Here is a 23,059-nt window from a genome sequence, read left to right as displayed (position 1 = left end):
ATGGATTGGGATAACAGTTGTATGAGCCCCTAATAAAATGTTAAAAAAAAAAAAAAGAAGAAGTAAAATTCAGATATGAAAATACTGAAAATGTTAAGTATGATAGGTGAAATAAAACAGTCTGTGAGATCTGGAAAATGAAGTTGTGAACATCTCCTATAAAGTTATCCCCTAAATTGTGCGAAATATGAGGAAAAAATAAAATGATCCCATTAATCCCGGAAAACCAACTACTAGGTGCTCCATAAAGAGAAAGTAAAAAGGCAGGAATGGTGGAAATTACACACCCACCCACTCTTAAAGGAAAAAAAAAAGTTTTTTAATTAAATAAAACAAGCTAGAACTAAAGGACTTGAATCTCATATTAAAAGGGCCTCCCAAGTACAAGTTCAAAAAAAAAAGGAACAAGACCCACACAGATCATTGCAATATTTCAGAAAATTGGGAATAATGTATGACGGAAGGTACCAGAGAAATGGGGCAAGCCAATAATATGACTGGGAATCAGAATTCCAAACAAACTTCCTAGTGGTGGCAAAATGGAGATTACAGGAGAATGGGGTAAGGGAGAGGGAAACACATTAAAATTCAGAGGAAAAATGTTTACTACCCAGAATTCTACTCCAAGTCGAACTATTGATCAAATACAAAGGCAAAATAATACATTTCCGTAATACAGGCCTGGAAGGTCTTGTCATTTCTCAGAAAACTACATGGGAATGATTTTTCACTCAGGACCAAAAAACAAGCAACAAATGGAATGACGTGAAAACCAAGAAATAGGGGGATTCAATATCATAATAAGGTAAACAATGGAAGTTGAGTCAATTAAAAAGTATCATTACATTGAATGATATAATAGGAAGTCAGTGGAGACTATTTAACACACAGTGGGAGGAAATCCACATGCATAGCATTTAGAAACCGAAAGCAAGTGGGAGAAGAGAGGAATAAAGAGCTAAGAGTTGTTGACTCAAAATGAGAACCATTAGTGGTGATAGTGGGACACAAAACTGCCTCTCTTTATTGTTGAGCAGCGTGAATTAGATAATCTCTAGTTCTCTCTGAGTGTTAATTGAATCTTTAGGGTGTTTATTTTGTAAAACGAGTTACAGTTGAATTCCAAATGCCTTACACGGCCCCTCTTGGAATTATGTAAGCCCCTCGCTTTCTCCCCCATGGCAGGGAATTGCTCCTCGCTCACACTGGGCGCCTTCCATATGGTGGATTGGCCTCCTCTAGGGGTGGAGTCCTGGGCTAGGCCTGGGTAATAAAAAGGAATGAAGCAAGGCTGGTGGCAGACCTTAGTGAAGCAAATCTGTACAATAAAACACGAGCTGGATTAGCACAGGAGCCATGCCAATCCCAACATCCCAACCATCATGAAGATGCTGAAGGACCAGGCAAGATTTCCTTTTGTTAGACCTAAAGTCACCGTGTCTCGGAGTCAACTCAATAGCTACGAAGAACAACAAAATTAATTGTTGTTTGGTTTGTTTTTGTTTTTTAAACCAAAACCTTCATTTGCCATCACATTCAACCCTCAATCCTCAAAGGGATTTTTTCTTTTCTTTTCGGAATTCCCTGGCCAATCACTAAGTAGGGAGCATTGACCAGACCCAAGTAAGTTCATGTCCTGGCTAATTTGATTTTAAATGGAAATTTCTCTGGGTACATTGTTGAATGATGGAAAGCCGAGACAATAGGATCTTGAAGCTCTCTGCAGTTGGCTTTGTGCGGTTCCGAATAAGCCGCTTTCTTTTCCAAGTGGACAGTCTTGCGTGTATGCCCTGGCAGCCTCTCTAGTTCTTCGCTTTCATTCTTCTCCCCCAAGGCAAGTTCCCTGACCTCCAGATGAAGTGATTCATCTCACTCCATGTCTCTCCCGCCATAGCCACTTCACTTTCCCACGCAGGCAACCCTTGGGAGAACCCACCTGGAAAAGAAAAGCAGACAATCTTCCCTCTCCTGCACAGCAATTCCCTTCAGGAGCAAGTGGCGTGATTGAGAGATGCGGCATGCTTTGGAGAGGGCGCGAGGGAGGCGGGGGTGATGGATGTGAGGGGCGTGCAGGCGTGAGCTCACACTCGGGCACCCAGCCTTCATCTTCATAATGAAGACATATGCAGTAGACAGGAAAATGTCTGTCTCACTTACGTTCTGTTTGGCAGGGATGGGACGTGTTCAAAATGCCAACCTCGAAGGACAAGGTCTAGAAGAACTGGGGTTTGGGGCCGTCACAGAGAAAGAGCCCTACTTACAGGCTGGTGGCGAAAACATGTACTCCTCACCTTGTGAGCACAAAGCACAAGGAGCATCGCCGCACGACCTCTTAGGGAAACCGAGCCTCTGTTTTCAGCAACTGCATGGCTCATTCCAAGGCAAATAGAACTGCTTCCATCATAATCCTGCCTCAGATGGAGGAAAAGACGCAGCATGAAAACATCCTGAAATCCCATCTTCTCTTCCAATGTATGCAATATAACCTTATGAGCGTCTAGACTTCCCACACAAACCACCCCTCACCCCACTCCAAGCCCTCAATTGGTAGCTTTGCAAGAGATAAAATGATGTATCATCAGAAGGCATTGTATTAGCCTGTAAAGGCTAGTTGAATCACCCGATTTCAATATTCTGCACTTTCCAATGTTCCGTGGGTTTCAACACATTACTGGCTTGCATGAGGCCAAATGTTAACCTCTTTAGAAGTGTCCCTTCAAACCACACTACTTTACAAAGGACCCTGGTGGGGGATGCATTCAGCCTCAGGACCAAGTGTGCTGTGATAGAAATTGTCGTATGGAAAAACAAAGTAAACTCATTGCCACGGAGTCATTGCTGACTCACAGTGACCCCCTGGAGGTTTTCAAGATGGTAACAGTTTATGGGAGTAGAAATCTCAGTCTTTCTCCTGTATAGCTGCTGGTGGTTTTGAACTGCCGACCATTCAGATCAGAGCCTCCCGTGTATCTGCAGCACCTCTTAGGAAAACCCTTAGCAAATCGTGTGCCTGCACTCCTGAGCCTGCCTCTGTTTCTGGAATGGGCACACTGTACTAAACCCTCTCATGGTTTCAGCCTTTTCAGAAATGTGTAGCCTCTGGAACAGTGGTGACATCACTAGGAACTTGCTAGAAGCACGCACATTCAGGGGTCATGCAGATCTCCTGGATCAAATGCTCTGGAAGCGGGTCCGCCAACATCAGAACGTGCCTCCTGTGATTCCTATGCATGAAGATGACTGCATGGGGAGCATCCAAGCATTCGAGATGATCAGGCCTCACTGCAGGGAGTCTGATTTGGTCTGGTTCAGTTGGATGCCATGGAGCTGAACCTGACTCATAATGCTCCCACATGAGAGCAGAAATGCCCCACAGGGTTTTCGTGACTGCTAGCATTACAGAAGCAGATCAGCAGGGTTTTCTTCCTGGGACAAGCTGGGTAAGTTCGAACTGCCAACCTTCTGATTAGCAGCCAAGCATATAATCCTTGCACCATCAGGGCCTGTCATTGTTGCTATTGCATGCCAGCAAGTCAAATTTTGACTCATAGTAATTCCCTGTGACACAGTACCATTGCCCCATAGGGGTTTCTCAGGCTGCAATCATTATAGGATCAATATGCCTTTCTCCCATGGACCTGCTAGGTAGACTTGAACTATCAATCTTTGAAGTAACAGCAGAGAATTTACCCCTTGGACCACCTGAGCTCACGTAGATATCTTTATTTCTGAGATTCCCCAAAAGGGATGCTGAGAGGTTGAGAAGCCCTGGGTTGGGCTGTACAAAGTCCAAACCTCCTACCCCCAAACCACACCCATTGACAACCAGCCAGGTCCAACTCATAGCGACCCTATGTAGTATTTCTGAGGCTGGAAATCTTTACTAAAGGAGCAAACAGTCTTTGTGTTTCTCCCATGGAGCGCTGGTAAGTTTGAACCACCAACCTTACAGTTAGCAACTGAGTGTGTAACCCACAGTGCCACCAGGGCTCCTTAGCTTTGCTCCTTGTCAGAGCTGGATGCACTTTCTCCTCCCCGCCCACCGTGCTTTCACACACTTAGCAACCACAGCTGCACCTAATCTCTAAGTAGGAGGGACAGGCCAGGCTGGACAAAGATGCCAGCTCATTTTTCAAAGTTCCATAAATGTCAAGGTTCTTGTTGCTCCCATTATTCTTTTGTTAGTGACGATTGTTAATATCCTCATTAAATCAAACCAAGTTATTCTGAAGGCTTGCCTTGTAATGGGATGTGGCTATCTGCCACTCTAGCTGAGGTCATCGTTGGGCAAGGTCACATATGTGATCCAGAAGGACCATGATGTTCAAGGAGAAGAAATACCGGTGCTAAACAAGACAAGGAAGAGAGAGGAGGGATCAAAAGAAGAAGACATAAAAGCCTTGTTCAGTCCCTGCACCATGTTCTTGTTCTCCATGGAAGCCCACCTGAAGCTGTCAGGTGGGGGCTCAGGCTACATCTCGCATCTCCCTCTAAATCAGTGGTTGTCACCTTATAAAGGAGAGGCTATGTTAACACCAACATACTTCTCAGAGCTCCACCTGATGGTCACTGTGCTTTTAGTATTGTTCGATTGAGAAAATTCAGGAAGTGAGCTACAGTGATTCCAGGGTTAAGAACATCCAGTTTACGGATAACTCATACTTAAGAACAGACTGCCAGAAAGTCTATTATAGTAAAAATCTAAGTGAATCCACGCATTACTTTGTGATGCTTGTGAAAACACTGCTCTGGTCCAGCCTTTAGGGTCAGCTCATGTTGCCATTAACACTACGTTGAGTGTGCAACTTTATACTGGGCTTATATTTTCCTAGTAGTCAGGCATCCAAAGTGCAAATCCAGTGCAAGTCCTGGTGATGCAGCAAAGGAAACGGGCATAATTAAAAGCAATGTGGCAATTCATCAGCCACTAGGACAGCCTTAAGCTCTTCATCACCTTGCTTTTTCCCTATCCAAACTCTCTTTAAACTTTTTTTACTAGTGCTGTGTACCTGCACAGATACACACACACAGAGATTTTCTCTCTCTCTGGTATAGTACTATATGTCTCTCACTACTATGAAATCAATGCTGACTCAGAGCGACGCTATAAGACAGAGTAGAACTGCCCCTCTGGATTTCTGAGGCTGTAACTCTTTTCGAAATAGACAGCCTCATCTTTCTCCCATAGAGCAGCTTGTGATTTCAAACTGCTGACCTTGTGATTAGCAGCCCAAGGCATAGCCCACTTCTTTACTATGACTGTATTATTATTATTTACTGTATTCTTATGTGTGGCCTATATTTAAGATGTTTGGGTATATTTGGAAGTTTTATTAATTGTCTTATAAGATAAAAAATATATACTATAGGAGGAGGCTTCATATTGTTTATGGAAAAATGGAATTAAAAGATAATAGAATTTTCCCACACATGTTTGATGGTTCCTTACATACTAAGACAAGCATATGACTAACTGACTAACAAGCTACATAAAAACTGTATGTACTTGTTCCAACTTAACTCAAATTTGACTTAAAGAAAGACTGAGCACAGCAAGGGGATAAAAGCAATGAAGTCCCTGGGGAATACCAGAAAAATAGACTTTGAGGCCAGGGTGTGGCACCCCATCGGACTTGACTGCAAAACACTTATAAAGATCAACAACTATAGGTTTTTCTTTTTTGTCGTTGGCTTTGTTATTGTTGTTGCTGTTTTGTTTGTTTGTTTTCCTTTGGGGTTTTTTTGGCTCTGTCTTGTTTTTGTGCTTATTGTTTTCTCTGAATGTCTGTCTAGATAATATAGGCACGGAGTAAACAATCTGGAGGAGAAAACAATGGTACCAGTGGTTTGGAGGGCGGTGGGACAAAGCAGAGGGACAGACGGGGAACGGAAAGGGGGTGCCAACAAACCCAAGGATAAGGGAATGACAAGTAATCTAAAATTGATGGTGAGGAGGGCATAGGATACCTGGTGGGGCTTGATCAAGGGCAACGTAGCCAAGAAGAATTACTGAAACCCAAATGAAGGCCAGATATGATAGTGGGACAAGAGGAAAGTAAAAGGAAAGAGAGGAAAGAACTAGGAGGCAAAGGACACTTATAGATGTCTAAATATAGGCATGTACATATGTAAATATATTTATATATAACGATAGGGAAATAGATCTATGTACATATATTTATATGTTAAGTATTAAGGTAGCAGATGGACTTTGGGCCTCTACTCAAGTACTCCCTCAACACAAGAACACTTTGTTCTAATAACCTGGCATTCTGTGATGCTCACCTTCCTGACACAATCACTGAAGACAAATGGGTGCATAAACAAATGTGGTGAAGAAAGCTGATGGTGCCCGGCTATCAAAAGATACAGCATCTGGGGTCTTAAATTCTTGAAGGTAAACAAGCGGCCATCTAACTGAGAAGCAACAAAGCCCACGTGGAAGCAGCACACCAGCCTGTGTGATCACGAGGTGTCAATTGAGTCAGGTATAAGGCACTAGGACCCAGAATCAAAAAATCATATCAATGTGAATAAGGGGAATGCAGAGTGAAGAGCCAAAGCTCATCTGTAAATAATTGGACATCCTCTTACAGAAGGATCACAAGGAAGAGACGAGTGAGTCAGGGTGCCGTATAACACTGATGAAACATACAACTTTCTTCTAGTTTTTTAATGCTTTCTCCCCACCACTACCATGACCCCAATTCTACCTTGCAAATCCGGCTAGACCAGAGCATGTACACTGATACAGATAAGAACTCACAACACAGGGAATCCAGGACAGATAAACCCCTCGGGACCAATAATGAGAGTAGCAATACCAGGAAGGGAAGGGGAAGGTGGGGGGAGAAGGGAAAACTGATCACAATGATTGACATATAACCCCCTCCCAGAGGGATAGACAACAGAAAAAGTGGGTAAAGGGTGACAGCGGTCGGTATAAGACATGAAAAAATGATAATAATTCATAAATTATCAAGGGTTCATGAGGGAGGGAGGGCAGGGGGTGGAAATTAGCTGATACCAAGAGTTCAAGTAGAAAAAAAATGTTTTGAAAATGATGATGGCAACATATGTACAAATGTGCTTGACACAATGGATGGATTGTGATAAGAGCTGTACGAGCCCTCAATAAAATGATTTTTTTTAAAGAGAGAAAGATAGACCAAGGAACAGATCTCATTCATTACCTAGGGACTGGTTACACCTTGCACCCATGTCATGAATACATGAATGTGTGCTGCATTTATCCCAAGTGTCTGGGGAAAAGCCGCTGTGTACTTAACATGTTTACTCAACCATGCTTGCAGGACACACAGATTCGAGGGCGCATTGCAGTGACCTGCCCATCCCTAGAGGAACCACTGCCTCGTAGGCCGAACCCCAGCACAGAATCGGGGGCAATGACAGTCGTTTGTTGCCAATATTTCTGTACATGGAAGTCACAACTCTTTTGTATCCGCCCTAGAGCTGCTTAACCATCATCAGACTGCCCTGTGGTTGCTAGGAAAGGTTTATTGATTCCTACCCACATTTTTCTGAACCACTCACTTTAAAGAAATAATAATAATCTCTAAAATCATTGCAATTCCTTGAGAGAGGGACCAAACAAAGGAAGGTTTAGCACTTTACATACATTTTGACATACTTTAGTGGAATGGCTCAAGCATCCTTCTTCTTCCAATCTGGCACCAGCCTCCTAAACACCTCCCTGCCTTCAACTTACCTCCTTCCTGCAATCAGGATGGATATCCTAATAGCCAAGTCTGATGGGGTCATTTCCAGTTTCCCACTGGCCTGGGAAGCCATCCACACTGCTCAGAGTAGTATATGTCCATGCTGCTCCCTGCTCTGCTCCTCCTTGCTGCATTAGCTTTCCCCTTAGCACCTGTCTTTTGACATACCTTCAAACCCTACTTAACCATGGTAGGTTCCTTAAACATATCACCACCACCTTTCCATCACGCCCTTCCCCTGACTAACTCTCCCTCATCTTTCATGTTTCACCCCAGTCACCTCTTCCTCCAGGAGAAGTCCTTCCTCATCATTGATCTCAATTAGAGATCTCTCTTGGATACACACAAACCACCTTATGATTTATCCAGCCATACACCATATCACAAGCCATATCATATTTGCTAATTTTTAGTGGATTCCTAGAATCTGTTGTATTGCGATGCAAATAATCATCCCTTCTACAATTTTTGGTAAGTCAGGTGATCCCTTGCACATTCATTTCCTACTCCCACCCTGTATGTTACTTTCATGGACACATGATCATGTGGAACATACGGTCTCACAGAGCAAGAGAATAGAAAATATTGACTAAAGTGAGCTGTGTTCACACATGGGAAGAGGAGACGACAGTCTCCCCCAAAATGTCCTTTCCATTTGGGTGAGCCCTGGTAGCCAAGGACATAGGACGCATAATGACTTCTCATCCCTTGCTATGACCCATCCCACTCCCCACTGTCACCACTGTCTCCATAAACTACAACCAGCTTGGTCTGCCTTTAGTGATTGAGGGGATGGAAGTTCTCCCAAGGCCAGGAACAAGTTGAAAAATGTTCAATAGCATTCCTTCCTAAAGCACTTGGGATTGAGAGGCCTTCCACGATTTCCAAGGCAGGAATAAAAGGTCTTTGAAGAACAATAAAGGCCGATGAGGGGGTACCAAGAAAAACCAGGATTTTTCCCCAAAAGCTGTGCATTTAAATTATTTTACAAGACAGCCTTCAAAGTACGCTCCATGACACTTAACACATTTGCCAAATCTGTGACTCCATTTTTGGAAACATTTTTCAAATTCATCTGTTTGGATGGTTGACAGCACCTCCCTGGTTTTTTTCTTCGCCTCTTCTACGTTGTCAAATCACAGTCCTTTCATGCCCCTGTTCATTCACGGAAACAAAAAGAAGTCACATGGATTGAGGTCAGGTAAGTCAGGTGTATGGGGCAAGAGAGGCATGCTGTTTTTATGCCCAAAACTGGTGCACTGAGATGGCTGCATGAGCAGGTGCATTGTTGTGGTGGCAAAACCAGTCCCCTGTCTGCCACAAATCAGGCCCTTTTTTGGTCACACCCTGTTATGTAATCTTTTCAGAACCTCTAAATAGAAAGCTTCATACTATTCTAAGTCTGACCTGGTGAACTAAGTCCAAATGTACTATCCCATCTCATCAAAAAAATGAGCATTGTCTTGATCTTTGATTTCACTTGAGGAACGATTTTTTGGGTGAGGTGATGATGGCATCTTCCACTGGCTTGATTGATGTTTGCTTTCAGTGTCATAAGAATATCACCTTGTCTCGTTACCAGTCATGACCTTGGAAATAATCAGGTACGCTACAGGGCTGTTCTTTCAAGGCATGACATGTTTTCACTCGAAGCTTTTTTTCCTAGTCAGTCAGAACCTGAGGCACAAGTTTCACAGTGACCATTCTCATTCCCAAATCTTCCATTAAAATCTGCTGACCTGAACTCCAAGATAGTCCAGAAAACGTTTCCATCTCTTCAATGGTCCATTGTCCATCTTTGAGCACAAGTGCATGGATTTTGTCAACATTTTTTCTGTTGGGGAAGTTGATGGACATCCAGAACAAGGTTTGTCATCAATCAACATTTCACCTTTTCTGAAATGAGAAACACTCATACACTTGAGTTTTTCTCATAGCGCTGTCCTTGTAAGCTGTGTTCAACATCACAACAGTTTCTGCCACATTTTTCCCGAGCAGTAAACAAAAGTTCACAGCCAAATGCTGTTCTTTTAAATCAGCCATCACAAAAAACAAGGTTTGAGTGAAACTGTGCTTACAAAAAAATTCACTGGGACCAAAGAGAACCTTCCCAGGTGACACCACTGCATGCACTAACTCAGAGAGAGTTGCTTGATGCTCACCTATCAGGGAAAATGTGTACTGAGAAAGTACCATAATTACAGCCATGAGTTAAATGGAACTGGTCCTTGGTCTTCATGGAGCTTGCAGTGTATGAGTATTGGAATAAAGGAAGCAATAAACAGTCATTGTATTATACAGTGAAAAGTACTGTGATTGCTCTATGAGAGTACTTCGGAAGACAACTTCCCCTGTCTTGGGAAGGTCAGGGAATTTTCTGAAGAAAATCATGTCCAATAATAAATATTATATTGCATTGTGTTATAGCACATCATATATCTTTAATGACAGTAATTTCAATGTTGCCAAGAATACACCTACTTTTCCTCTCTCTAAACTAGGGACACTTTCAAGTACCGTTCAGTGAATTACCTTGTTAGTTAACCATAGGTACTCATTGCCATAGGTTCTATTCAGCTCATAGTGATCCTATAAGACAGCATAGAACTGCCCCCTGGGTTTCCAGTGCCGTCCTCTTCAGGGAAACTGATGGCCACATCTTTCTTCCTTGGAGCAGCTGCTATTGAGTACTTACCCACTGTGCTCATGGTCCTCCTACCCACAATCAAGAGTGACCATATTTTCATGTTCATCCGTAGAGTTTCACTGTCCTTTTTAAAGGACTTCATTCCATGGCTTAGGAACAATCTCTTTGACCAAGCTTTTATTGACTGTTGTCATGTCAGTCCATTTTCCAGACTAACAACTTCAGTGTGAATACTTTTTATCCAACACCATAAATGATGACTAGCCGCATGGATCTTGGTAGATACAATACAAAGGGAACAAATTGGCTACATCTATGGGAAGAGACAATGGAGATGATCAATATCATCAGTCAAAATAAGACCATGGGCCGACTTGCAGAACAGGCCATTGATTGCTCATATGTAAGCTCAGGTTGAAGGTGAAGAAAATTGAAATAAGTCCACAAAAAAACACAAAATATTACCTTGAGTATATCCCACTTGAATTTAGAGAACATAGCAAGGGAAGATTTGATACATTGAACACTATAACCAAGGACAAGATGTGTTTTGGAAAGACATTGAGAATATCATATATGCATGGAACCTAGACCACATAAAACCCTCAGGAACAGAAATGGGAGTAGCAATACCAAGAGGGTAGGGGGAAGATAGGAACAGGAGGGCAGTAAGAGGGAACCAATTGCAATGACTGACACATAGCCCATCCCCAGAAACATGGGTGAAGGGAGACAGGGGTCAGTGTAAGACAATGAAAATAATAATAATTTATAATTTATCAAGGTATCACAAGGGTGGGAGGGTGGGGAAGGGAAGGAAAAAAGAGGAGCTGATACCAAGGGCTCAAATAGAAAGTAAATGCTTAGAAAATGATAATGGCAATATATGTACAAATATGCTTGATACAATTGATGCATGGATTGTCATAAGAGCTGGAAGAGCCCCCAATTAAAAAAAAGAATATCTTACATGGTGAAACTTACTGGAAATTTGGATAAAGAGTAGGTAGGGACGCGTCTTATTGGAGAAGGCCGTTATACTTCTGATGCTGGATAAGCTGAGTGGGAACCCTGCTATTTAGAAAAATGCTTAACATTACTTACAGAGACCTCAGGGGGGAAATATGCCCCATATTATGTTCCTAACTGGGCACTTTTGACCTAGTATCTAAGCAGACTACAGTGACCCCAGCAATGTGCTATAGACAATTGGGGCATTAGACTCTGCCCTTTTGAGGTACACAATATCCTTCATAGACCACACTAGAAGGACCTGATTGGAAACTCCACTAAGCAAACTGGACATTACCTTAAACTCATTTGTAGCAGACTAAGGAACTGAATTTTGAACTTTAAGCTCAAATGCCCTAGTGGGAGAAGAAGCAGACAATTTCTGTCCCAAGGGTAGGAAATTGGTGGTTGTTAGACTTTGGGGGGGTTCAGACCTACGGCTTTGAGGGTGCCCAATGGTGTCGACCAGGGACCAGCATATGTGTGCTGTTTTCACACTGTATCAGCCCTTTTGTGACATGTACTTGTCTGTGAGGCAGTTCTGCCTCCATAAATGACTATCGCTAAAACTATCGCTGTATCTCTGACCTTCGCAGATTGTAGAACTAGGGGCCTGGCAGCCACAGTCTGAAGACGGACAGATTAACAATTCATGTACTGGAGTCTAAAAAGAATAAATTAGATTTATATTAATTCACTTGTTCAACTGTATTTTACCATTGACTAAAATAATGTTACAATCCTTAGAATTACCTTAAACCCCATGGGGATGATTTATATTGTACTGTAATAAAATGATAATGAAGTCTCTAAAAGTACACGCAGGACATCTAGAAACCATTGTCATATTAGTGGATTTTGATTGTAGCCCTATTGTAAGAACAATTGGTTCTTAGGACATGACCCTGCCCAGTACTCACACTCCTGAGGATATCGGTGAAGATATGGGTGCCATAGCAAAGTGGGGTGAAGAAATCAGATGGTACATGGCTGTCGGGAAAAATAGTGTCTGGGGTCTTAATGGCTTGTCTCCTAAAAGTAGCTATCTAAGTGAGGAGCCAGGGAAGTTACACAGAAGAAGCACACCAGCCTGTGTGATCCAAGGAATGAAATAATAATAATAAGATCCAAACACAGAGAAGAGAACAGGGCCAGTGCCTAAATTTTAATCACCCAGTTAACAGAATGCAACGAAGAACTGTGGAAGCCCCAAATCCGTTTTCAGGATCCCCACACAGATCGAATCTCCCAGTGAGTCCCACTGTCCATAGGCTAGCCATGTGAGCAGCACTAATAGCAGACAAAGAACATTATAAAGTGGATTGTAGCAGTGGTACTTAGGTTGGAATATAACGCCTGGTTCTTAGACACCCTTTGGACCCACTCTAGATTTTTAATGTTCTCTGCTTTCTCCTAGATTGAGATCTTTCTTTTCTACGTTGTTGCTGGGGCCTTTTTTCGTTTCTTTTGTGCTTGTTTTATGGAGCCTTACTGGTGTAGTGGTTGTGTGTTGGGCTGAGGTCCACATGGTTGGCAGTTCAAAACCACTAGCAGCTCTATGGGAGAAAAGACGCCCATAAACACGTACAATCTCAGAAACCCACAGGGGGTCACTATGAGTCAGCAGCAAGTATAATTTTCATTTTTGGTCCTTGTTTGGTATGTGTCTCTCTGTAGCAGTGGTTCTCAACCTTCCTCATGCCGCGACCCTTTCATACAGTTCCTCATTTTTTGTTACTACTACATCACTGTCATTTTGCTACTGTGATGACTTGGGCAACCCCTGTGAAAGGGTCGTTCAACCATCAAAAGGTCACGACCCACTGGTTGAGAACCGCTGCTCTCTAGGGAAGCCATGATGGGTAGGTTTATGAAGAAAGTAGCTTGCTTATTGATTGCCTGGGGCATGGAAGGGGGGTGGGGAGGAGGGGGTCAACATCAATGGGGACAAGAAGGAAGAAAAGCTTTCAAAGTTGGTTGCAGTGATGATTTTCACAACTCTTCTTGATATGATTGAACTATTAAATTCAATTTATGTTAATGAGAGTACAATAAAAGCATTTCAATTTTTAAAAGAACATCATACATGAAGAATACAAAAGGTCATTTAAAAGATCTGAAAGAAGGAAAAACAAAAATGGAGGCCAGATGAGACATTGACATTTGCTCTTGATCCTAAAGTATCTAAAGCTAATGGCAGACATGATGAAGCTGCAAATGGCAGCTGGAGAAGACAAAGCAAATCTTACAATGAAATGTGCAAAGAGCTGGAGTCGAAATGCCAAAGAGGGAGTACACCCTTGGCATACCTCAAAGCTGAAAAAACATAGAGCCTCAAATTGACATCTTGAAGGATTCTATAATCAAAATATGGAAAGATGCAGGAAGGATCAAGAGAAGATGGAAGATTGAATGCACAGCGTCACTGTACCAAAAAGAATTGCTCAATGTTCAACCATTTTAAGAGTTAGCATATGATTGAAAATAGATAGTATTGGAGGAAGACGGTCAAGCTTCACTGAAGGCATTAGCAAGAAACAAGGTCCCAGGAATTGACAGAACACCTATTGAAATGTTTCAACAAGCTGATCAGCCACTGGAAGAACTCACTAGCCCACGCCAAGGAATGTGAAAGACAGCTACCAGGTTGTGACCAGAAGATATTTTTGCCCATCCCAAAGAAAGATGATTCAACAAAATGTCAACACCATTGAGCAATATCCTACACAACTAAATGTTTGCTGAAGACCAGCGATGGTTGCATCAGCTCATCTACAGGAAGCTGCCAGATATTCAAGCTGGAGTCCGAAGAGGATGTGGCATGAGGGCTATTGCTGACATCAAATGGATCTTGGCTGGAAGCACGTAATCCCAGAATGATGTTGACCTCTCTTTACTGACTGCTCCAAGGCATTCAACTATGTGGATCATAACAAGCTGAGAAGGGAAATTTCAGAACATTTGGTTATTCGGAACCTGTACATGGACCACGAGGCAGTTGTGTAAAGAGAATAAGGGTATAGTTCATGATTTAAAATCAAGAAAGGTGTGCACCAGGGTTATATCCTTTCACCATTGTTCACAATTCACATTATTAAGAATTATTCAATCTATATGTTGAGCAAATAACAGAGACGCTGGATTATATAAATAAGCACATGGCATCAAGTTTGAGGGGAAGTTTATTAACAACCTGTGATATGCAACGATACAATTTTGCTTGCTGAAATCAAGGATTTGAAGCACTTGTTGATGAAAATCAAAGACAGTAGCCTTCAGTACAAATTACAGCTCATTGTAAAGAAAACAACGATCATCACAATTGAACCAATAGACACTATCTTATGCGCTAAAGGGAGAAAAGATTGAAGTTTTCAGTTATTTCTATTTGTTTTGATCCACAAGCAATGCTCACAGAAGCAGCCTTCAAGAAACTCAACAACCCATTGCATTGGATAAATCTGCTACAAGAGAATTCTTCAAAGTGTTACAACTCAAGGAAGTCAATTTGAGGACTAAGGTGCACCTGGCCCAAGCCATGGTATTTTCAACCACCTCCTATGCAGGTGAGAGCTAGACAGTGAATAAGGAGGACCACATAAGGGTTGATGCCTTTGCCTCTGGTGTTGGTGAAGAATATTGGAGGTACTTTGGACTCCGGAAACCAACAAATCTCTCGTGGAAGAAGGAAAGCCAGAACGTTCCTTAGAAGCAAGGATGGCAAGATTTGGTCTCACATACTTTGGATATGTTATCGGGAGAGACCGATCCGTGGAAAAGACCATCATGCTTGGTAAAATATCGGGGCAATGAAAAAGAGGAAGGCTCTCAACTCGATGTGTTGACACTGTGCCTACAACAATGGGCTCAAACATAGGAATAATTGTGAGGATGGCACAGGGCAGAGCAGTGTCTTGTCATGTTGCACATGGAGTCGGTGTGAGTCAGATCCAACTAGACGGCTCCAAGCAACAAAAACAATAACCGCTATGCTATTCGATGACTTCCACTCATCTGTCCGTGTGTGGTATTGCTGTCACTTGTTTGTTGCGATACTAGAAGCTATGTCATCAGTATTGCAAATACCAGCAGGGTCATCCTGGTGGATAGGTCTTAGCAAAACCCCCAGATGAAGAGAGACTAGGGGGAAAGCCTGGGGACCTGCTTCTGTTAAGTAGCCCAGGAGAACCCTCCAGATACTTGGAGAGCATCTTGACATCATGCTCCAAGATCAACCCCCTAGGTTGGAAGGCCTCAACAATACACTTAAATATGCTAAGAATCATGAAAAACGGCACAAGCCTGGGCAATATTTTGATATGTGGGGCCACCATGAGTCAGGGCTGATGAGCATTAACATGAACAACATGGTATTCAGTGGACCATATTCCATGTTTTCAGACACACTAGGAGTCACTGGGGTCTAAATCAGAATCAAGGATCTCTGATCCTAAGGACTTTAATGTGAGTACTTGCATGGTTTCCAACTGCTCAGAAGGTCCTTAGCTGTTTACTTCCTGCATCTCAGTGACATTCTGATGGCTATTGTTGCCAGATTCATGACCTTCAGATAAATGATGCAATGCTGGATTCAAAGTGGTTCGTATTTTCTGGGCATCTGTAAACTAGCATTTAACCCTATCAGTCAAGGGGAAAGATGCCAACCTGCTATACAGGTTTTGCCTGAAAGACATTATGAAACAGAGAACCCACATGTTGACAAAGTCAGACTTTAGTTTCGCATTATCAAAAGCCCTCTAGGAATTTAGCACATTCCAGCCCTGGGGATAACGAGTCCACATGCTCCTTATCAAATTGGATTTACAGAGCTCTCATTATAAACCCAGGACTGTGCTGGGTCCTGTGAGGAAAATAAGTCATCATTTTTGCTCTGGGAGAGTTTATAGTCTCTTTTAATGCTTATATCCAAGGCTCTGGGTCCCCCAAATTCACAAAATTCAATTTATTGCCCCTTGGATGTACAAACACACTTGCATTTTATCAGCAAACATCACCCACCTTCTTCCAGGAAGGCAGATGAGTCAGTATAACGGCTCACTGAAAATTATTCAAGGACTTAGGGGAAATGACAAATTGTGTGGAGAAAGGGTCTTTAGGGCTACTGCACCAAGGCCCAAGGAGACTGGGCAAGGCTGCCCAGTGTCATTTTTCATTCTGAATCTAAGTATTATCACTGATTGCAGTGTTAAGATGCAGACACACAACGGAGTAACAACTGGAGCGTCTGAGCATGCTAATGACACCAAACATTTACATATTTCCTGTCCCTGCGGTATACTCAGAGGCTCTTCACAATGCCTTTTTAAACTATAAGCAAAAATCTCCCAAATAAACCAGGTCATATGGGGATTGATACTTCCCACTCTGTAGAAGAGATGATGGGGGTCCAATAATCAACCTCTTGACCCACAGCCAAGACATATGATTTGACCAGCACCCTCTTCCCCCAACTCAGGGTGCTTTGTTCCCTCTACTCCTTATTCAGTTGCCTTTTCTGGCAAAGCCAATTCATGCTCACAAATATCTTCATGTGTGACCTCCCTGCATTTCCCAGACCCCTTTGGGATTGGGTGGGGTCAGCGGACTATTGGGGGTCAATGGTGCAAAAGGGGAGTGGGCCATTCCAGGGTCCAGACAGTTGAAAAATAACTGCTCTCCTTCTTGGCCGCAGCAGCCTCGGCTGCCACGTATTGAGAAAAGGACCTCACAAGATAAAGGAATGTAGGATCCAGGAACCAAGTCCCTGGATGGAGGACACACACCACTCACCTGCACAAGACTCCATGGATGGGAACTAAAGTTTCGTTGTGCTATGCCACTCAGATTGTGGGGCTGATTTGTCATCACAGAACAACTGGCATTCCTACCCCTCCCTCCTGGCTGGCAAAGTCCTAAAATCATTAGTGTGATCGTGGACTACATGCTCAGAGTCGATGACTCCCTCTCTAATCCCAGGAGAGTGAGTCATGCATGCACGGATCTCAGCCAATCGCATGGTGGTCTGAGATGTTCTCGGAACTGTGATGCCACTCTGGACAAGCAGTTATACAGGGGACTCTTGGGAACATCTGGTAACGGGTTAGTCTACTCTTACCAAGAGGCACATGTGGATGGAGGCAGCGGCGGTCAGCAGCACAGTGGCCATCTTGCCACCAGGAGGGTGAGGACAGAGACCAGCAGGATGAACGTGCCAGAGAAGAGCTGTAGCAAGTGTGGGGTTTTTAAATAATGAAGCTGTTAAATTAGCCAATTGGGGAACAACTGTGCCTTTTTCATTATTGGAGGTGCTAAAAGTGCCTGTCTTGAGAATTCAAGCCCACCATTCTCAACTGCTGTTAACAAATGAGAAACAGTTGGGGAATCTTTGAAAAATACTCATGCCTCAGCTCCACTCCAAACTATTTCTATAGAATTCATTTTCCCTGGCACTCACGTTGAGGCTCCTAAGTCCATCTGCTCCAGAGGGAAGGTGGCGGGTGACTGAGGGGTTTGAGCTCCCTGAGGACAGCAATCATGTCTCCTTGACACTCGATGTCTCTGTGAGCCTCCGGCACAGCACCTGATGTTTTTCCTAGTGGGAGAGTAGCTCTCGGATCAGGTTTAGGGATCAGAGGCCTCAGCAATGGTGGCAGCACAGCCTCTCTGGAGGAATGTCGCTCATCAGGGGACAACCGAGCTGGCGCCTTGGAAGGAGATGAATTATAACTGGCAGCAGAGCTTGTGAAGAGGGGTCCCAGGTAGCTCTTGTTAAGGTGTGGTCTGTCTTTCCTTTACTACCTGACATGTGCCTCTCCTTCCGTGCCTCAGTGACCCACCTTGCAGCCCATCCCAGGCCTGGGGAGTTGGGGGGGGGGGCTGCCACGGGTTCTCTGCGTCTGAGTCCACTGAAGCCCAAGGAGAGTGGGATCTACCAACATTGCTACCATCAAACTGAGCATCAGCATCAATCTGATGTTCTTTTTCTTTGAAGCATCCCCTTGATAAAATAAATGGTTGGCTTCCTTTCTGCTGAAAGCTCAGATTCGGTACAGTAAAGGAAATCAGAGGCGGGCTGCATAGGGCGAACAGGCTGGATCTGGAACGTCCCCTACTCTTGTGTGTCAGGAGACAGTGTGGACCTCTGGCAGCAGGTGCAGACTTCCCTCCACAGGTGGGAACTGCCTTCCTCCCCCTGACTAGTCCCCTAGAACTTCTCTTTCCCACACAGAGGGGCTCGGGGACTGTGCTCTCTCCAGCTTTCACTCCTAAATCGGCTCAGACTGAGCCTCCCCTTAAATCTGTCCTTAATATAACAGTTACCATCTATTGATTATTTACTTTGTCCAAGGCACTATGCTAAGAGTTTACACGGAGTGCCAAAAGATAGTTTTATTATATTCATAAAGTGGGGAAAACAGGCCCAGAAAGGTCAAGCAATCCGTCCGTCATCCCATCTCTAACATATCAATTAGCTATTCCTGAGTATCAAAACTTATTGGCAACTGAAGCTGGGTTCAAAGGGGTATTTCTTTGGGTTGGGATGGGTTTCTTATTTACCGTTCACTGCAAATTCATTCGACAGCTCTGTTTCCAGATGGCATCCTTTGGACCTGAGAGCCCTGTGCAGAGAATCTCCTAGACCCAGAGGAAGATTGATGATAAAGACCCCGCCTCCCCAACCCCTTTCAGAGCTGACAGAGAGAAAAAGCCTTAGAGCCGGCATCCTGAGTTCAGTAGCCTCCTAAACTGTGAGAGACTAAATGTCTGTTCCTCCAAGCTATCCATTCAAAGCATTTCTATTGGAGCAGCGCTAGAGAACTTAGCCAGTTCCTGTCTCCAATGCTATTGACTGGAGCAGGTCACAGGGCTAACAGGTCAAAGAAATAGACTCCATGCCGTAGTGGAAGGAGCAAAGGCAGATGACAAGGGACACAGGGATTAAAGGGAAGCTTTAATTAAAAGGAAGCTTTAATCCACCAGAATTAATCAATGATAAAACTGGATTATTACCGAAGCAGTGGGGATCCAGGCCTTCAATTCTAACCACTACAAACTCAGGTAGCCTCTCTCGTGCTCCCAGGTTCTCAGATTCTCCCATCCTTGTAGGATCTCCACAAGGGCTTCCTTTCCCATTTAAACTTCCCAAGTATTCGATTATGTAAACATGTTTTCTATGCCGTACGTAGCAACCGACCACAATTGACACTTCAGTCAACTACTCAAAAAACTGGAGTTAGCAGAAGGGACAAACATGTGTGTATCTAAACCTTTTTAAGATTCAATACCACCAATTAGATCTCATCATTGCTAGCACCTCCAACACCAATATTAGCATAAACAAAGTCCATAATACAGTACTGTGTTCTCTGGAGGAATAAAGTTCCCATTTGCATAGAACGGTAAGAAGCAATGTTTGCCTATTGAAGGCTTTGGAGAAGCACTTCTTTCCCCGTGGAGAGCTCTGAGTTCATGGGAATGGAGGAGCCAATCGCTGTGCTGACAGCCCACGGCTCCCACTCTAATTTCCCACAGAGCTTTCCCCCCAAAGCTCCATCATCTGGAGGCTATCTGCTGTCTGCCTGAACTCCCAGTACAAGCGCACTTCATCTTACTTCAAATTACCTCCAAACAATCGCATTAGTATTGCTCTCATGTCCTGGAACCCAAATCCCAGTCCTCCAAATTGTCTGCAATAAAGAACATGACTAACTCCCTCTCGGGGAGACTTTTTTTTTTTCCTGATGTGTGTGGTGACATCTCTTAAAGAGATTCGTACAAATTGAACTTGTTGCACATGTATAAGTGCTGTTTGGGATGTGTGAGGAAAGCAGCCCTGCACAAACCCAAGAGTTCAATGAAAACATGTGGCCCGCCTCCTCACGACCTGCTCCCCTCCGTGCACTATCCTACAGTTCCTGGGCTGAGCCGAGCATGAGCGCTGGGCTCCCGCTCCCACCCCATTGCCTCAAAGCCCCAATTGCCAACAGATTTTGCACTTTCTAAACTTTTCCAAGTCTCAGTCCCCTGAATCTGGAAATCTTGAACCAAGCAGTGGGTTCTCTTTCTAATCATGTTGAAGGATGTTAGGTTTGTAAGTAATTGCAAAGGGAATGGGGGTAGAATGAGTTCCTGAAGTGTGAGGTTTCGACATTGCCGAGACGGACAAATAATTTATAAAGTTATGCAACACACCTTCCTGCAGTACTCTCAAGCAAGGGCATTGCCTTCTGCCGGCTTACTTCATTAAAGTCCAGAATAGACGATGAAACCAAAGTGAACATGACAGAGAGATAATTGCATATCATATTAAAGCCTATTCTAAGCACCTTGAACAATAAAACAGACCTGAATTGTGAACTAATATCTCCTGATAAAGGCAGGCACCGAAGTGGGAAGTATTTCGACACAACTTATTGTGCCAAACAGTAGCGATAACTCAATAAAGCAAAACTTGTTGGATGGCCTCAACTTCATGAGAAGATAATCCATTTGCTTAGTGCACCACACACGGCAGACCCCTCTTTATTAGATACACCTGGGAAATATGGGAACCATGTCCCAGTAGGATTCAGGACAGTGGCTCCTGGTCAAGTCTCACTGGCACAACGGAACAGCAGGTAACAAATAACTGCTCTGGTTTCACTCAGAGAAGGAAGGTATATTGTTTTGCTCATGTAAGAGGGAATGGGGAGGAGTGAAAGAATGCATTGGGCTTCCTGGGCCAAAGTGCTTTGTGAACACAGAAGGTCGAAGGATATGATGCATCTTTTCAGAAGGTTCCATTTGGGGCTGATTTCCAAATCCTGTGTTGGCCTAATATCCTGTGATTCTTACAATGCCAGATTGTTAAGATTCATAAGGACAAAGGGAAAGTAAAGCCATGCTCAGACAGAAGAGGCGCTAAGAAATTGAGAACATTCGGACCAAAAAGAGAGGCTGGCGGCTTTCTCTTCCATAACAACCCTCTGTACAATCAAAACTTTGGAAACCTTTTAGCAATCCCAGTGATTATTCATTCATAACCCAAACTCCTCCAATGAAATAAATGCCCATCAAATGACACGCCCGAGAGTTGGAAAGAGGCAAGTCACTATTAAGGACATAACACATGGTATCATACTAATAAAACTTTATGATAAGTTGTCTCCAGGCAAGGGGGAAATATAGTAAATATTTTATAAGAATTGCATCAATTTGTTTAAACTAGTCAATCAATTGATTAATAGTGAGTGCTTTGCAAGGCCTTTTGGATTTATATAACATTGCGATTTAAAGTACTAATCAAGAGAACTCGATTTAATTATGGCTTTCTGCAAGATGTACATTTTCTCTCCTTGTTCTACCTTTAATACGTCTTCCTCCAAACTCAAAGATAGATGCAGATGGCATTTACAGAAGGTATCCACTGTAATTTGCAGACAATGAAGCATTTTATCTTTTCCTGATTAAATTTACAGCTCCATTCGAAGATAATAGATAGGGGGGATCATGTTGTTTATAGTTTATGTACAGCTACATGAAACAGATCACTGGTAGTAGTCCTAGAAGGGGCCCACTCTCAGCTACACAATCCAATCTCCATTACATTTAGGGACCTGTTTGCTGTGGACAAGAACAATTACCTCACCAAGCAGCAAATTAAATAACCATCTACAGCCTTGTGACTCAGTGGTTAGACACATTCACTAACCTAAATGATCTTTGAGCCAACAAGCCTCTCCGCGGGAGGACAATGTGGCAGTCTGCTTCTGTGAAGATGTACGGCTTGGCAGGAGAAAAAGAAAAAAAAAAAGATGTATAACCTTGGAAATCCTCTGGGGCCGGTCAACCCTGTCCTAAAGGGTCACTATGAGTTGGAATCAACTCAACAGCAACCAGTTTAGTTGAAGCCCTGCTGGCCCAGTAGTTAAGTAAAGCACTTGGTTGCTAACTGAAAGGTTGGTGGTTCAAACTTCTCAACCTCTTCATGAAAATAAGGTGTGACCGCTTGCTCTGTAAATGGCACAGCCTCAGAAGCCATACGGGGCAGCTCTGTTCTGACCTAGAGGGCTGCCACGAGATAGAACTGACTTGAGAGCAATGGGAATTGGGGGGATACATGCTGTGTATTTTTCTGGAACCAATGATTCCATTTTTAAGGATTTGGATTTTTTTAAACATATGAGTGTGTTCCCTGAGAGGAAAAAGAAAAACAAGTTTACTTCTGGCAAGGCAGCCTGAAAATGGAGAATTCAGGAGGATACAGGACTTGACCTTTCCTCTTTCCAGGTGACGAGGCCCAGAGCACCACTTGGAAGATTCACTGGCAATCGTGACAGTGGAGTGTAGCTCACTGATCTCTCTCTCCCTCTCTCTTTCTCTCTCTCTCTCTCTCTCTCTCACACACACACACACACACACACACACACACACACACACACACACCTCTTTTAACTTTTTGTTGTGATTTGGGTCCATTCAATAATTCGCACACATCGTGTTTCATGCTCTTCTTGGATTTCCGTCCCCAGAATCTAACAGGGCTCTCTCTCCTTCTTCTCCGCGCTTTTCCCTTCTGTTCTTGTCCCTTTGGAGCTTTATCCCAAGGCAAACGCTGATCTTCGGCTCTCTCAAGGTGAACTGTTTTCTTTTTTTTTTTTAATCATTTTATGAGGGGCTCATA

This window comes from Echinops telfairi, unplaced genomic scaffold, assembly GCF_000313985.2.
Source record: "Echinops telfairi isolate 266 unplaced genomic scaffold, ASM31398v2 ScPeMD7_70;HRSCAF=299, whole genome shotgun sequence".
Classification (NCBI taxonomy): domain Eukaryota; kingdom Metazoa; phylum Chordata; class Mammalia; order Afrosoricida; family Tenrecidae; genus Echinops; species Echinops telfairi.
Note: the sequence above shows the minus strand (reverse complement) of the source record.